This window comes from Stegastes partitus, unplaced genomic scaffold (assembly GCF_000690725.1).
Source record: "Stegastes partitus isolate 25-593 unplaced genomic scaffold, Stegastes_partitus-1.0.2 Scaffold96, whole genome shotgun sequence".
Taxonomy (NCBI): Eukaryota; Metazoa; Chordata; class Actinopteri; family Pomacentridae; genus Stegastes; species Stegastes partitus.
Window position 1 is genome coordinate 90,182 of NW_007577827.1, and position 7,570 is coordinate 97,751.

The 7,570-nt window shown below is 38.9% G+C and overlaps 1 non-coding gene across 1 annotated transcript; it reads right to left on the reverse strand.

The window, feature by feature from the left end:
- Nucleotides 1-960: 960 nt before the first annotated feature.
- On the reverse strand, nucleotides 961-1,032 carry trnae-uuc (transfer RNA glutamic acid (anticodon UUC)). The gene has a single exon. It is a non-coding gene; the product is annotated as a tRNA-Glu (tRNA).
- Between the last annotated feature and the right edge of the window lie 6,538 nt (nucleotides 1,033-7,570).

Sequence of the window (7,570 nt, forward strand, 5' to 3'; positions counted from 1 at the left end):
CTGTTGAATATTTTCTTGATTAATTGATTAGTTGTTTGGTCACAAAATGGTGAAAATTGTCAAGCAGTGTAGCCCAAGATGCCATAATCAAATGTCTTGTCCTGTGCAAAGATATTCAGTCGACTGTCATAGAGGAGGAAAGAAACCATAAAATATTCACATATCAGAAGCTGAAATTTGAGAATTTGGCCTATTTTTTCCCTAAGAATGACTCAGGGCAATTATTCTTTAATCAAAATGTCCTATTGGATTTCCACCTTAACAAACAGAATCCTTCAAATTTCTTCAAATCCTATAAGACAATCTGAGGATGTATTTTCACAGTTCTATAGGAAATATATATTATTTTCCACTGGAGCTTTATCTGGAGAAAGCTTCTTTCATCTCGAAAGGATATACCGATCTACTTTTCTTTTTGAAAATCTACCACAGCACCAAAAACTGAATATGTATTTTATTTACTTCTGTACATCTATACAATTCTTTAAATTCATAAAATTATTTGTGCACAAGACAATGATACTAAAAGCTATAACAATAACTGAACAGGTTTTGTTAGGTGATTACAGTATGTTTACTGCACAAATGCAGTTTTCACAATAAAATTAACACAAAATATTCAGATAAATTCCTCAGGTTAACCAGAGTATGTGGCATTTAACAAGCATTAATTAATCATCACATTTAGAAGCACCCTTTATGCATGTAATTCTATTCACTTTCTATTCTTGACATTTGCATTTAAAATCTACTAATCTGTTTCTGTACCATTTGGTTGCATTGACACGTAACATATGCTTGTGTTGCACTGTTTCATATAAACAGTTAACCAGCTATTCGTATTACAATAACTAACTAATTAACATCTATTATAATCATTTTCTTTCTTTCAGGGTCAGCTAAACTAAAGGGGTAGGCAGTGTTTCTGATCAGTATCTCAGAGCCTAAACCACTGCATTGCTCCCACACTGGGAGTTGAACCCAGGCTGCCTGGGTGAAAACCAGGAATCCTAACCATTAGACCATATGGGACACATATGACATCTTTTCACGTAATTATTCAGTCTCTAAGACATTACCTTAGTTTCTGACAGTTTCTGTGTAAATGGCCGAAACTCGTGGGATGTATTAAGAAGAACAGACTCCTGGTGGACACAGAGGTGTTGTCTGAGTTCGCCAATTAACTTTTCAACACATCTTTTCTTTTAAAACATGGTCCATTGAAAGCTGTGACTTGGTCCCTCCCGGGTTAAAAGCTGTGAAGAAGCTCTGGTTGTCAGCATGTGAAGCTAATATTAGTCCAAACAGTGCAGAGCAGTGAGCCGAGCTGTCACTGCAGTTTAGTTTAATTTAGTTTATGACATTTATTTGTCAGGGACAAGAAACATTTACCATCATTCATCATCGTTATTATTATCATTAAGTTGACACATACGTTGCTGCTAAATGCCCCAAATTATTATTTTGATTGAAAGATATCCTAGGTTTTACTGCTACTCAATGATAGTGTCAGAACCTTTTGATTAAACATTTTTTGTGTGTGTGTTCATGTTTTGAAACTTATATGCAGTGGAAATAAGGCACAGCACTGACATTATAAGGTTTTGTGGTTGACAGTTAAGCTTGAGTACATCCAGCTGTTTTGGAGAAACGCCATCGTTCCATTTGAGTCGTGTTTCTGGCCGTCTAGTGAAGTCTAGTCCACTGTTCACTCTCCCATTGCTTTGTATTCGATCTCTACATCTTTTTAATGCTTCATGTGTTCACTGAATAGCTGCTAACTGTGTCTTTCTGCTGTTCAGTGCTGAGCAGGATTTTAGAGCTAAATCACTGCACACTGCTGCCTGCTGTGGCTGAAAATAATGGTAGCTATGAGAGTAGAAAGACTGAATGAAAACAGTGAAGACTGCAGCTACACAAAGAGCCGAATCTTACTGTATAGCTCAGAGGAGCTGCAGATTCAGGTGATAAATCCTTGTTATGTCACATGTTACATTTGATACGTCGTACCTCTAAAAATTGCTGCTTTAAATGACAGCAGCAATATGATAAAGTTCTATTTTATTAAGAAATTTGTTAAAGTTTTATTCATACTATAATACAGGCCCATGAGCAACAAAATGCACTGAATGTATCAAAGGTAAAAGTTCTTATTATTGTGTTTTGATAGTGTAGAGCTCACCAGCTTTAAGTGCTGTACACACTGCTGACAGGTTTGTTCTATAAGAATCATGTTATCATCATGTTTAATTGAAATATTATTGTTTTTGTGTGACATCATCATCTATGGAATTCATTAAACGTCATCAAATATACCGGAAAGGATAATGAGCAGCTCAAGAGTGGAGTCATAGATGAGAAATCACAAATCAGTAGCGAATCACACATCTGTCATGCACAGAGTTGATAAAGTTGTCAAAGCTTGCTCGTCACTTGTTGCCTCACTCCTCCAGAAGGGCTTGGTGAAGTTGGCAGACATTTCTTGGAACAGGATTGTGTTGTCTGACACATTCATCCAGAGCTTCTGAAGTTATTTCTTAGACAACAAATGATGCACATGTTAACATTTAAGCGTCTGACTACGGCCTTAACTCACATGCAGCCAACAGCCGTCCTCGTCTTTCTCTTGTCATCTGTGGTGTCATGTCATTTGAATAAAGTTTCATTTTGAGGTGTCTTTCTGATGGTCACACAGTCTGATCACTGTCCTTTAAAGCCTCACCAGGGTGTGAATTAACCCAGTTGTCAAGAATTTGTCATCAAGTTGAAGAGCTCAAAAAATGTTTGTGCACAATTTAACCTTTTTCCCACCAGAACAATAGAAATGGGACATTTAATGACCTTTAGATTTTCCTCTAAGTCAGAAAAGAAAACCATTTGCATGCTGAATTGAATTGCAACTGTGTAGTATAAACTCAGTTTCTCCTTTCTTTTTAAACACTTTTGCTAATTAGGGTTTCATTAACTCAAGCACAGTTGGCATTTCTGTTAATGAAATGGTTACAAATGACAGGGAATGCATAAAGTAAGTCAAACTTGCTGTCTTTAGTGATGCAAAATCATACTTAATGTTATGCAAAGTTACCTCCCATGAGCCATGAAAAAGGAAAACTTCACCAGAAAAAAGGAAATACAGAAGTAAACCACTGTGACTCATGTTGTTTTTTTCAGCCCACAACTCTTTTGTATGATTATTTTTTCCATTATTCATAGTACAATCATGTATAATTGTATGTAGACCACCAGGCATTCAGTTTGTAGAACTATAATTTCTCACAGCACTGTTCAGGAAAAATGCAATTAGATATGTATCCCAAACAGTTCACTCCTACCTGAACAAAGAGGCGGACTTCACTCTATTTAAAGTTACTGTCCCAACGCGGCGCTTCAGCACACTGGAGAGGTTGCAGGAGGATAGTGCACCATATGGCCGATGGGAGAACACTGCGCCGAGTCTGCTCCTCCAAAAGTTAGGAACGATGATGAATTGTAGTCAGCAGACACTGTTCAGTTTTAATCCTCTTAGTTCTGAGTATAAGTTTCAGTACTGTAATTGCATGCCTGATACATGGGCACATAGTAGCACAAGTTCGTAATAAAGAGAAACTGGACTGCATGAGAGGAATAAACAGAATGACAATATAGGTTTACGTCTCCAGCCAGCACGGGAGCTCTGGCACAGCTGTTAACAGTGGAGAGTCCTGAGTATCTCCAAGTGCAGTAGGCCAATGTACAATAAGCCCAATCAGGCCTCAGAGCGACACAATACTGAGACTGTCCTTCTTAAAGTCAAGAATGACTTTCGTCTGGCCGTGGACGCCGGATGATGTTCGGCTGTAATCCTCTTAGCCCGGAGTGCAGGTTTCAACTCTGCAACGCTCCATTTTTGATCAGCTGCCTCAGAAACCGGCCGTGACGTTACTTACATGGCTTCTCTCCTAATCAACTACTTACAAATTACACGTGGTCAAGAGTGAATTCTGTGGCAAGAATTTCGATGACACATTCTGTAGTTTGTAGTCTGTGACTGACAACAGATGGTTTTATATAATAATCTATCAAAGCAGTCTGCGATGATTAGGAAACATACCTCCATAACCGCAGCCCCTTCTAACATAAGTGACATGTTTAATACCTGCGTGTCTGCTCAGATATCTTCATTTTAAACGAATTCATTCTGCAAACGTGTATTATTTTCACAACATCGTGAACTCAAAACGAATTGAACCCAAGATTTCCGACATTATCCAGCTTCTGTGGTATGAGGGATGCTGAGAAGTGTGAGGCTGTAGTTGGGCTGTATGTTGTTGAGAGAGCGAGAAAATGGAGCAGTCCTCAGGAGTAGTGGCTGATATTCTCAGGAATGCTTTCAATTAAAGGCTTCTCTGTTTCCCTTATTAATTAAAGCCTAAGTATTTGGAAAATTAAAACCACATAGAGAGAGAAAGCGAGAGAAAGAGAACAATGACTTAAGTGTAGGTGGTTTGTGCCTTGAGCTTTTTTGTGTGTGTGTGTGTGTTTGTGAGTTAGTGCACATTTTTAGTGTTCACATAATGGCTGGCAAAACAGTCAGGAGGAGGGCGAAAACAAGGCAGGAGCAGAAAATAAAGGAGAAACAAAAGAGCTTCTTGTCATTCTTGTCCTTATCTTCCTCTCCTCTTCATAACCTCACCCCGTTTATCTGACTTCTGTCGCTGATTCCCTGATCTATCATGGTTTAATGTGTTTTTATGAGTCTGCTTAAGCCTTGTGTGTCCCAAACACCCTAAACTCCGAGTGTGTGTGTGTGTGTGTGTGTGCAGCAGGCGGCTGGTTACAACAAAGGATGCTGTGTTTATTCAGTTATTGTCAATTCCAAGTCACAAGACTACGCAGTGTGTCCTCAGAGAGTGGGTCTGATGTAGCATTTATGTAAATCCTCAAGGCAGGAGTAGCGACAACGTGTTGCCATGGTATTTATTGACAAATCCTTCGCAAGGACGGTTGCCACGGTATTTATCATCATTACAGATGAAAATTTTGTTTGTTGGGTCGTTCGCTCGGAGAGCAGCGGAAACAAGTTTAGTGATTGTTGGATGTAACTCATCACACATACAGTTGTGTACATCTCTTTGCAGGTAAAATAACATTTCCTGTGTTGATGGAGACAATTAATTACACTTCCCATCTTCTTTTATTCATTAATTGAAGCAGATAAGCTTTACTGTGCTTAACGGGCAGCAAAAAACAAAATAACATCCATACAACACAACCCATGGTAAACAATAGAACATAGAGAACACTGTTATCAAGTGATCATTCAACCTAATTAGAATTCAAGCCTTGACTGAGAGTTAGGTGAAGTCACTTCTTAAAGAGTGATCACCGCAGTCGATTTCAGGTCCTGAGCACTCTTCTAGGTCAAAGGAACAACGTATTTATCTCCTTAAACCTCACTGATCTGCAGGTGGGTGAGTAATTACAAAACAGGAGAAGTTCATCTTAAAGCTAGATTGTGTGACTTTTACTTATAAATGGATGTTCATGACATTCAAGCCCTCACCTAATGAGTTCACCCAACACTTAGTGGCAGGTAAATCTATCTGTATTTCACAGTATACCAGAGTTTCAACACTGATCTTTGTGCTGGTGCACTGGTGGTGATGCATTTTATGTGGCCTAACAATGATTGGTTTGAGCTGAAGAAGGAAGCAACTGTAGCCACAGAGATGAAGCAGACTACAGACACTAGTAGTATGGCAACAAAATCTAGGAAGTTTGTGATACTTGAGAATTTTTTTATTGTTTTTTTTTTAAAGCAGAGATTACAAACTAAAAAGACAGCAATCCATGCCAACCCATACACCATTAGTGCCATTATATGTGTAATTACTCTCACTGCCACAAGGAGGAGACAAAAGTTCCACACCGCAGGTCAAAATTTAAGTGAAGTTTCTACAAAAGTAGATACAATTTCACAAAATTCTGCGAATTCTGCAATTGTTGCCACAGTTTTGTACCTCCATGTTTTTTATTTTAACCATGAAAACAGTCTTTCCTTCAAATTAGAGAAATAGTCTTTATGTCAAAACCCAAACAACCTCAACCATAGCAGTGGTTATGGACAGAAAACAGTCATATGACAGTTGTTGAACAGGTTTTATTGGTTTTATTTGGTGGGTGATACACAGCACAAAATGTAAATATAAAATCTAGCAGTGCTCATACAACATCCATCCATCCATTATCTATACACCGCTTAATCCTCACTAGGGTCGCGGGGGGCTGGAGTCTATCCCAGCTGACTTAAGACGGTAGGGGACACCCTGGACAGGTCGCCAGTCTATCACAGGGCTACACTTATAGACAGACAACCAAGCACACTCACATTCACACCTACGGACCTCAACATGTTTTTGGATTGTGTGGGAGGAAGCTGGAGAAAACCAACACTGCACGGGGAGAACATGCAAACTCCATGCAGAAAGATCCCGGTGTCCCCACTGGGATGCAAACCTGCAACCTTCTTGCTGCGAGGTAACACTGCTACCAACTGAACCACCTTGCAGCCCCACTCATACAACAGTTAAGTAAAAAATATATTTATGTAGTGGTGACTTATTGTTCAGCCCACAAGACGACCATCAGCCATTCTAGAAGTCCATTAGTGTTTGTTCACAAAAGACAGAAAACTGACACAAAACACACATTAACAACAATGAGCAGAACAGTGAAAATAATAGTAAGAAAATAAGTTCTTGTCCATGCAAGAGATATCTAGATCCAGATATAGATCCCAAAATAAGGTTGTGTTGTCACTTGAGTGAGCATTTAATTTTCTGTAATTTCAAGAATACACTGTGTCTCCTCTAAAGCCTGTGAAGCGTGGCAGAGACTGTTACTTCCTGCAGAGGAACATAAGCCTTCTAGCAGCTGAGGAGGTAAAAGATGTAACCTCCTGACCCTTGCCTTCAGTGGAGCATAAACCAAACATGGGACAAAAAGGGTTGGGAGAGATAAACAGAAGCATGAATCCTGAACGTGGGAGTTCAGTCTTGACCTTGACACCAGAACGTGTGACAAACTAATCTCAACTCATGGTCCACTTGAGATTATTTTGTCCTTCCATTATTTCTCCAGCTAGTGAGTGGATCATGAGTTGAGATTATTTTGTCACATGGCCAAATGATTAGTATTTGGGAGGGTGATTTTTAGTGCTTTGGAAGACTGACAGACAAACCGTCCTGTTGAAAGGGACATCACATCTGGAGATGTTCGTATGGACCATTTAAAAAACAAGGAATCCATCTTGTCAGTTACTCAGGAAGAATTGTGTAACAGAGAGATGACGTCTTGTGTCAACATAGCCATAGAGGCACAAAAATACGTGGACTTGTTTTCACACGGTGTCTATTAATGACAGTTTACCCAAACTAAACTAGGATTACTTTTGATTATCTTGCGTTACACCCAACAGACTTCAATTTAAAATCCCTCTCAAGTCATAGACTAAACTCCTAAAAAAATCACCTCTATGTATCTAAGTCAGATATTTAATTGATGTTTTTTTCATTAATACAGTCCCTTTCTT